This window comes from Centropristis striata, chromosome 4 (genome assembly GCF_030273125.1).
Source record: "Centropristis striata isolate RG_2023a ecotype Rhode Island chromosome 4, C.striata_1.0, whole genome shotgun sequence".
NCBI classification, from domain to species: Eukaryota; Metazoa; Chordata; class Actinopteri; order Perciformes; family Serranidae; genus Centropristis; species Centropristis striata.
The window spans coordinates 14,791,158-14,801,585 of record NC_081520.1 but is presented as its reverse complement, the minus strand read 5'-3'; the positions used below and the strand labels follow the sequence as shown (position 1 = coordinate 14,801,585).

Sequence of the window (10,428 nt, the reverse complement as noted above, 5' to 3'; positions counted from 1 at the left end):
GGAAATGGATTGTTGGCCAAGGGACAGACCCTTGTATATATGTGGATTTGTAATGGAAATGATCACTAAATGTTATTGTGATAAATTGGAAAAGTCACATATTTAAATTTTCATCTTAGGAGTGTGTTTTATACAAATATGAGGTTAAGTGAGTGTGAGGTAAAGTCATAAATGCATCAGTTAGTAAAAGAGAGGCCTCAAACCAGTACTACTAAAAACATGAAGACTTTACAAAAGGTATAGTCACACCACAAACAAAATACCTTTTATACCTCAAAATCTTATTAAAATGTCATTCGAGGTTAAGACTTTTTTTTTTTTTTCAATTGCTATTTGTCTCTTACTGTAGGTGACCTCGCCTTTAATCTGACCACTCTTCCAAATGAAAGACTAAAGGGATATGATGGTGAAGGACAACAGGCTAAAAAATGGGACAAATGCATCAAGACAGAAAGAATCATTATTTAGGGAAAGAATGTAACTTATAATGCAATTTGTTTCAAGCTCCAGTTGCTTTTCTCTGTGGTCTGACAAACACAGCAAGTAAATAAAGTGTATATGACTCTAGGTTAATTGTTTCACACCATTCACTCTGAAATTATTTCCTTGATAACAGCAGGCATGATCATACATGTGGTGCACTGATTGGTCTGACTATTTTGCATAACGCAAGGCAGCCACCCCAGTGGGTGAAATCATTTCGGAGTGTGGCCAGACATATATTAAGCTGTGATCTAATGGCAGAGCTACAGCAAAAAGTCACATGTTCAATCTGAGATTTACCACTCTCTTATTGTTTGAAGGTTAGTCCACTGAAGCAAAGTGACAAACAAACAAAGACACAGACACTTCTGTTCTTCTTCTGACATACTCTAATTTTCAATGTCACCATCTAGTCACTCCTCGTCTTCTCTGAAGACATCATTTTCAGTTTTGTTAACTGAATTGAGCAGTGACAAGGGGTAACATCTTTGTTTTGCACTCTAAATAATGAGGCCAGGACAGCTGATTGTGCTGATACAATAAAAACCCATAACACTACTCTTCACTTGATTAATACTATTTGCATTCCTCAGCATGACAAATTGGGTCAGCAAAGATTTCTTCCCATATTTGTTAAGTGTGACTATGCAAATAATTGTATTTGTCCTTTCTTGAAAGTGCAGTTTTGGCTTGTGCTGTCCTATCCTTTCTCAGAGGAGATGACCTTTTGGAGTATGTAAAGCCATTCATCTGTAGCGCACTGCTCTGACACGAGAGCTGAATGATAATGCATTGATGCTGTCAAGCAGAACCGTTTATAATAAAGTTAAACCACAGTGCAGTGATGATTCAAAGGTTCAAGTTATTTTAAGTTACATTCAACTTGTATGCTATTATGACACTGCTTACTACAATGTCCCCAAATTATGGTTGTTGGCTGACCCAGAGTCAGTTGGCATAATCCACTTACTTTAAAGGCCCACTTGGTAGTTCAGAGTCCCGGAGCTCCCCCTACAGCTTTGGGGTGCATATTTCAGAACACGTTCGTAAAAAAAACTTGCTCGGGACACCCCTCCCCCTTTCTACCGCTAGCCATGGTCTGAGTTATTTGCATAGGTTACTACGTAGCACCGTCAGGCCCAAAGTGAAATGCCATTCTGAATTTGTCCCATATCTATCAATACAAGAAAGAAGCGGATGTGTGTCTAGGGCATATCTCGCTGACCGTTAGTCAGACTGACCTAAGATTTATTTTTTCTTTATTTTTTTGGACGTGTTGCGGCATTGCATTGTTTCTGATCGGACGCCTTTTAGGGGAGCTCCGCCCCATTTTGTGATAGGCCTACACCTGGTCAATAACACAATTCACTCTGGATTTCCACATTGACTCATCTCATCTGTAAGTCTATTTAGCCTACCTATCTTTCGGAGTTTTAAAGTGCACTACAAGGTTCAATTTTCCAATATTATTCTAATAGTTTCCAGCGAACATCAATGTTCAATCTGTATGTGCTGAATGGTGTGCGTACCTTATGAAAAGTAAGTGTTTTATGGAGTTGCAGACGTTGAAGTGTGGCATGTAATGTATGAATACATACTTCCTACGGGCACTGCACTAGTAAGAGACAACACACAGGTTTGCTTTGGTGCTAGCGCAATAGCCAGCCAGTGACCAACGATGGTAATGGATTGACATTTTTCACACACTACTGTATGAAATAAGCAGAAAACGAAATGGTACATAAAATTTCATAAGCAGAATCGCCAGGTCAGCATCTGTTTTGGATCCCTCCATTATGTCTGACCGAGGTTCCTCTCCCTCACCTCCTTCGTCAACAACCATTTCTATATGGTGTCTCACCAATAACGAACATGTAAACGTATGAACATGAACAGCCTGTTTTAAAGCTAGCCGGCGTGGCTAATCAGTGCTTGAGGGGTGCGTGTGTGTACATGTAGAATTGTTGTACATCGTTTCATTTTCTCGCTCATTCTTGATTGTCAGGAGACTCTCCAGACCTCCAATGCTGGGACACAAGTACATATCTAGCAAGGCCAGTAGACAGCAGTAGAAACATCATTACCATCCATGATTTCTAAACTGTTTTATTAAATTGAAATTGCTACATAATTCAGCTTTAAGTATATATTCACTGACAGTACTTCAGTTCACAGTAACTGAATTATTAACAGTAGCCTATATGCAATCCGGATTGTGATGTTACAGCAGAGAGGTTGTTTCCCAGTATTTTCAGTAAGCTAGCCTTTGCTTCAGTCCAAGCATGAAAGGACACTCTGCTCTCCTTATTTTGAATTTCCTGGCATCAAATGGAAAAGATGGCGCTGACGGTAAGCCACAACTCTGGGCTTCAAACAGCTTCCAGGGCAATGGTCAGCAGTAGCTGCACATAAAAACTACCATTTTCAAATTGTACATTATTTGGAAAACATTTACCAGACACATATGGACCATGCAATGTTGTGCTGAACCTTTGATACACTGTTGTTCTTCACACAATGTCAAATCCTCTGTGTCTTATGAAAAAGTGTTCTTAGGACACAGAAGGTGCCATTATTGCTCAATCTGATGGATGAGCTGTTGGCTGGAATGTGAAACTGCCCTGGCCTCCGCTTTGGTTCAAGAAAGTGCTATTCCTCGAGGGGAGACATGCTGTGATTGAAGTATTTACGACAAGACAGAAATGTGATGGCACAAAGAATGTGGGTGACAGTGACGCATGACTAAACAGATTACTGTGTACAGACTGTAGAGTGGCCCTTTGAATTGTGATGCCTCACTTTATTGTGTTGAGGTTAAAAGGCTCACCTCTCAGGGAGCTGCATTACTCTACCCCCTGCTCTTTTTGATATAGCAGTCTGCAGAACAAAGACCATGTCAGCAGAGCCAAAAGGACTACAACACACAGTTTGGTAAAAATAAAAAATGCACTGTGACAGGACACTGACCAAGACTGAAAGAAAGACAGTTTCTCTATGATCTAGATGTCTTGTACTGTTGAGGAAAAGCAGAGAAAGCAAAAGAATAAAAAGCACAAAAGGCCCATCCTCTCACTGCAACATCCAACGCTACATATCGAGACAACCGGTCTGGTAAACGTTACAGCAAATTTTCTTTGAAATCTGACCTGTTGGTAGCTGATCCTTTAAATTAAGTTCTGTTTTAATTGTTTTCAGTAGTTTTATAGATATGTCAGGTGAATATAGTAATTATTTATTTGTGCTAAATTGCATGTAGCATCTCAATGAGAGCATTAAACACCTTGATATTATTGCATACATGTCAAGGCAGACCGATTCATTAAAAAAACACCCGTTTTTAAAGTCCATTTCTCTATTCTATTTGATGCAGATGCCCAACATTTTACCTGATAAGATTCAAGCACAGTCCATTCTCATTAACAGACACAGTAACAATACGAGACAAGAGACGAAATACTTTCTGACATTACATTAGTTTCATCATTATAATGACACTATTATTTAGACAAGCGAGTGGGTCATTACTGACTGATTGGCTGTCCTGTCCATTAGTGACAAGACAAATGGACCCGGCATTTTCATTTCTACATCTCAATGTCTCATCTGTCCATGGGACCCGTATCTTTCTGCTTCATCTCCAGTGTCATAAAGATGCCTATAAAATGCTGCCTTTGAAAGAGAGTACTATCCTCTCTTCAATAATACAAGTGCACCTCTTGTGGAATTTGCACAGCTGCAGACACATATCCGTCTGTTCCATTTCAAGGGAAGCTGATACAGAATGATGTACATATCAATGTCAGGATATAAATCCTGCTGTCACTGTCAGCTGTTGCTATCAGTTTATGTCCTGTGAAAATGAAATGGTTACCTGAGCAGATCATCACTACTTACACTGATTGTACACACTGTTATGCAGCTGTGAAGCCAATTCTTTCCCTTACTGCAAGGTACATTTTAAATACACTGGTGGTAATAAAAAAAGGGCCTGAGGGAGTAGCAAGCGTTTTCAGTATTCACAAAGGCCACTCAGACTCTTGACTTTATAGCTTTTACTTCCTGTACAGCACAAGCTTGTCACTGGTGGTTCTTTTTGGCTTTGATAGCCTTGGCAGCTATAATCATATTTTCTAAGATTTTATAAAGTACATTTTGTAAAATAGAACAAAATAAATCATTGGGTGTAAGTCAGACTCAGCAGGATACTGAATTAATAGACTCCATGGCAACTGATTTATCAAATGGACAACCATGTCATGCTGACCTGTTTTACTTTGCTATCCCTGTATAAAAATAATTCCATGAACAAATACGCTTCCACCGTTATATATCATCAACCTGTGATGTTCAGTGCATTCATGAGATATTTTGTGATGAACTGTTGTAATTTACTTTTTTCTTGGTATATCCACTTTTCCTCTACCTGCCTGCCTTATCTACTCCAGTTAGTGATTTTGTACATTTTCCAGACTATTGACAACCTCCTGTGAACTTGTTGCTTTCAGCTGTGGGTGTTATGTGTAGGTGGGGAGAGCAATAGTGAAAGCGACAGCGACAGTGATAGTGAGAGCAAGAGATCAAATTTTTCCAGTGGAGAAAAAGTAAAAGTCATATCCTTTACTCAAACTGCATCATATCTTGTGTCTGTATTGCATTATGGTCTATTGAAGCTACTGTCAGCAGAGAAATTGGTATCTCTGCCTCTTCTGCCATGGATTTCCTTCCTGCATGATAGCTGAACATCATTTCAAAATGGCAAAACTACTGTAGAGAGAAACCCTTGGTATTCGATTTCACCTGCCATTTATTATTTACTTATTTAACAAAACTCTTAAAACTCAATTTTTGCTAACTGCCCAGCACAAAACAGCAAATAGACAAGATTAGTGACTACCTGGAGAGTATAGTTCAGCAGCAAAGGAGTCAGATATGTCTCTTTGGAGTAACTGGAGACAAAAAAGAGCCAATAGGAGAGTTGATATTGGACTTATATTCATCAGAGCCCTGTACAATGAAAAGTTCAGCATACCCAGGATATCTTCTCGTTATCTTGCTTCACTAAGCCTAACAGCCGCAGTCACGGATAAGTGGTATCATGAAGGTGGTTATCAACTGTCTTAGTTAAGCCAGGCTTTTTTCTTCAGGCTCTGAAGAAAATGTTCATGTATGTTCACATAAAGGGGACGCCCCTGGGAGCGTCATTTGACTCAACTACTGGAAAAAAGATCGTTTTCCACCCACTTCTATGAAGAATATCAATAATCATTACAGCTAAAAGCAATACAGTTGCTCTTAATAAGGCACATGATTAATTTTGGCAGAAAATAACAAGTGTGAATTCATGAATTAATAATAATAAAAAATGTAAAATAATAATACATTTCATTTGTAAAGCACTTTTCATAAAGAAATCTCAAAGTGCTACAGAAGCCAGAAACAAAATAAACAAAAGACTAAGAGAAAAATCAGACACGTTAAAATCAGCAGTAGATAAAAAGACACAGGTAATAAAGTACATTAAAGAAAACAGCTAAAGGAGGAGATTAAGGTGCAGAGACAATAATAAAAACATCCAGGGACAACCTAAAAACGCCTGCCTGAACAAAAAAATTTTAAACCCTTTTTTAAAAGTGTCCACAGACTGGGGTTGTTGTAAATGTTCAATTAATATATCTATTTAACCACTCCATGCATTCTCAATGACTACTGTTGATTTTTAACCTGACAGCTGCACACCAAAGCAAACTTACAGTTACACTGAAGGCTGACGCAGCACATTTAAACATTACAATCATAAAGTGGATTTATCTTAAAACTGTTCCCTAATGAAGGATACATCCAAATATATTTAGTTTTTGCCCACTTCAAAAATAAATTCTGCTTAGGCCTATTATCTTAGACAAACAGGCAAACAAAATACAATTTCCAATCAGGTTTTTATTAGCTGCAATACCAGCAGTTTAAAACGGACATTAGCAAATCATTATAAAGGATAAAACATAATGTGATAACGTTATGTTTTAAAGGAATTATACAGCAAAATCATATGAAATTAAACATCATACTGATTAATAATAAAGTGAAGTACTAATGTAAACACACTGATTAATAATATAGTGAAGTATTAATGTAAACACACTGATTAATAATAGAATGTAAAGTATTAATACATGCTACCTTTTTTTTACAGGAGAGTAATTTTGTGTGGGTAAATGTCAGTGAGAAACAACAACCTCACACATCAGCTGACTGCTACAGTGATAACTCTACTTTAAATGCAGCTATGTTATAACTCTACTGTAACTGCACGGCTCCGTTTGGTGACATTAATGTAATGTTAGGACTCAGTACGTTTACATATCTTATTATCCCCGCTGAGAATCTGTATTTCTCAAATAAACATTCTTTGGGTTATCTTACTTTCCACAGGATCTTGTAAAAAGGGCGAGGCCATTTTCCAAGATAATTGATTGGTTAGTAGGCGGTGCTTTTATAGATGCTGACCTCTTATCTGGAACATAAACTGGTCCCCACTAGGTTAGCTTTTCAGCATGAGTTGCCATGGTGATTTAGCGTTTGTGAACCCAAAAACCTAGGGTTAGAGCTGAACCTTGATAACCATCAAATCCAGCTTCGTAATACAGGGTTCTGGTAGTCTAAATAAACAAAAAGCAATGTTCTGTATTTGCAGAGAGCCTTGTGTTTACAACCCTGATTAAAAATAGCTGGGAAGCAACCATATAACAGAAGAACTGCATGTATGAGGCTTAATTTGAAAGGTATCATCTAGTTTCTGCAAGTGTGCGTGTTTAGCATGTGACTAAAACACAACCGAAACTACATTGTTCGAAAAAACAAAGACTTTTGGTCCTACCTTACCTTACCTGCTGGTGGGCAGGTGGGTTTTAAGGGGTTAAATATACTGTTTTTGCACGGATTTCAATTGAATAGGTTCCAAAGGATTAGCAAATTAACACATATTGTTTATTTACAATTTCTTGGAATCAGAGTTGCACAACATGTTTCTGCTGGCCAAGTGCAGCAGAAAAAAAACAGTTAATGCAGGTTTAACTATAAAATGTGAATGACTGTAATTACCATTATGTGCTGTGAGGAAACATAATAATGTTGACACTGATCACTGTTGACAAAGAATGAATTACCTTGGTGTAATTTGTTGCCAAGCATCCACCCTGCTGCGTTTCTCTTGGGCAAGAAGCTGCATCTCATCTAATGGTTGCTTACTTTCCAGTAAAATGACTCCTAAAACAGTAGGTAACAAACATGCATTGATCAATCGATTTTCATAAAACTCTTAAGTGATGTTACATTATGGTACCCCATCTACTGTGCTTATGGGACCTTCTGTCATCAGATCTAGGAAGAAACTAAAAGATAACACAATCTGTCATGTTACCTTGCGATTTGTCACTATTCTCTCTCTCCCGCCTCATTTCTCACATTGTGACAAGCTGACAATGATATTTTTGGCCCCGACACATATCTCCAGGTAATTGGTTCCTCACCTCTCACCTAATGGGAGGTGTGAGCTGTTCTGCCACCACATGCTCACAAGTTTAAGGTGATATCACTTTGGGTCAGGAGCACCTCATATCCTCAGATTTAAAGCAGGAAGTCCAGCTGCTTATTATCTGTTGACAAGACAACAATGAGTGTGACAGCCAGTAATGGGATTGATATTTATTTCATTAGAATATGAAAACCTGTGATCCTGTCCTATGTATGTGTTTCATTCTTATTTTCCTTTACCAATAACATATACCAGTGTCAATACTTATATATAGATACTGATGATAATCATTTGTCTCATTAGGAAATTATCAACATAACAGCAGTCACAGTCATCATTACAGAAGTCAATCATTTGCACAATCAATTAAATAGCAATTCTTCAAAAGAGAAAAGAAATACAATTGTCATGGTTAATAAGGTGATAATTTGAAAATGTATTAAACCACCTGAATGAACAGAAAATACTCACAGTTCTGTGGTTTATATTTTACACATGTTCGAACTGCAGATTCCCTTTTAATTCAATTATAAGTTCAGTCTTATCAGTAGCAATAGCTGGGATTGGTTTGGACTCACAGGCAGCTGAAATTCAACATGTGTTTTCTCCTTTCCGTTTTCATTAGATTGCTTTCTTGGAAAAGCAGAGACAGGCAGTTAGACAGGGGAAATGCATTACCACTGCAAGATGAGTCTTCAAAACATATATCCAGTGAGGGTTTCCTGGGACAGATACCTAGTCACGTTCTTTCTGCAGAATTTGTTTTGCAGATCTGGGGTAGGCACCGGGATCTGATCAGACCTTTGGTGAATGGGTGTTCTGCTCTTATTCTGACTCTCAAGAAATGCAAGGATTGAATAATGCATTAGCTCTCAACAGGATGATGTGATAGAAACCACAGTCTGCCAAAGTCATGTCTGGGAGGCTACCACCACTATTCAGCCTTGGTTTTTATTTACACTCATTTTTCAAAAAATTCTAATACTTGAAATAGCTAGAAATATAGCATTCAGTACTAACACTATATGAACTTCTTAACTTAAAAGGGCAGAAAACAAAAAAAGATCAGATACACGGTACATTTTTTAATTTTACCTTACTCTCCAAATCAACCCAAGGTGGTTTTAAATCTTCATTTGAAATGAAAAACAAAAGAATGTAGCGATATGGCCATTCCTACATAAAGGAGCTGTGAACGCATTGAGATCCTCTGTTTTGTAGAAATACTGCAGTAATTGCAGCTATCTGCATTGCATCCTTTCCTCTCTAATCCCTTTACAACAACTCGTAATGACGTCAGCTGACCCACTCAGGCCTGCTCTGCTTTCCCCAAGATGCCATGTTGTTTTATGAAGGCTTATTATATTCCCTCAAAAATGATAGAAATAGACAATAACATAAATTGCAGGTTTGTAAGGCAACGCCACCTTTGGATCCTTTAGAATTTCAATAAAAAAATTGGACTACACACATTCCACATTTTCAAGACAATGACCACAGACTGAAATACAATAATAGCACAGTGGATAAATATTTGCTAGAGGTGTGCTTGACACAGAAGCAGTTGGCAGCCAAACGATTATACTATCAGTAAATTCAGGAATTTTAACTAGCTGTTGTCCAGCTGTGATAACAGATAGGAAAAAAAACCTGTGGCTGAAGGCATTTTGTCTTCCCTAGCATCCTGCCAGTTTTGTTCCACTGCCCATTTGTCAACAGTGATGTCCAATCGCTCAGTGCCAGGCGGGCAAATCAGCACCTTGTCACTTTCGAAATGACAATTTGATACTCAGTCAAGTCTGCAACCAGTTTGTGCCTTACAGCCACTCACTACCTCAAAACAAGCACTAAAAATAAAGCCAGCCAATCTGAAAGCGCAGGCTTGCATGCAATCTACAAAAGTGACCATATTAGAGCTCGGAGGTGACTTTGAGATTGAGGACATTTCTTTTCATTTATCAGAAGCAGTAATGCAAAGTCCAATCAGAAGACTGAAAACCTCTTTGGAAGCTTATTGGACAGCGTGACGAAATGTCAGTTTCATCTCATAGCAAAGTAATCTAAAAGCTAGAGGATCTGTCATGGTCAATCAGCCATGTAATATAAGCAATCTAAGATGAATATGGAGCCCCGGAAGTCTTAATGCACAAATTGAAGACATACACTATTTTACATGATGCAAACCCAGTCACAAAGCTGATCTCATTGTGGCAATTAATGTTGAAGCCATCCTTTGATTACCATATCAGTCATCCCACAAAGTCATTCTGTCACTTTTAGATTTGCATGCCCTGTGATTGTTATCATAACGTGTAAATATTCAACACATTGATATAAGCATGTTCACTAAAAGTCAGAATTAATAGACAGTTGCACGGGCAAGAGGATATATTCAAACACAGATGCTAAAGTCA

General features: G+C 38.0%; 1 long non-coding RNA gene across 1 annotated transcript; it reads right to left on the bottom strand.

The window, feature by feature from the left end:
* Nucleotides 1-7,682: 7,682 nt before the first annotated feature.
* Nucleotides 7,683-8,642, bottom strand: LOC131970481 (uncharacterized). The gene is made up of 3 exons (XR_009394183.1): nucleotides 8,593-8,642; nucleotides 8,010-8,135; nucleotides 7,683-7,746 (listed from the first exon to the last, which is right to left on the bottom strand). It is a non-coding gene; the product is annotated as an uncharacterized LOC131970481 (long non-coding RNA).
* Between the last annotated feature and the right edge of the window lie 1,786 nt (nucleotides 8,643-10,428).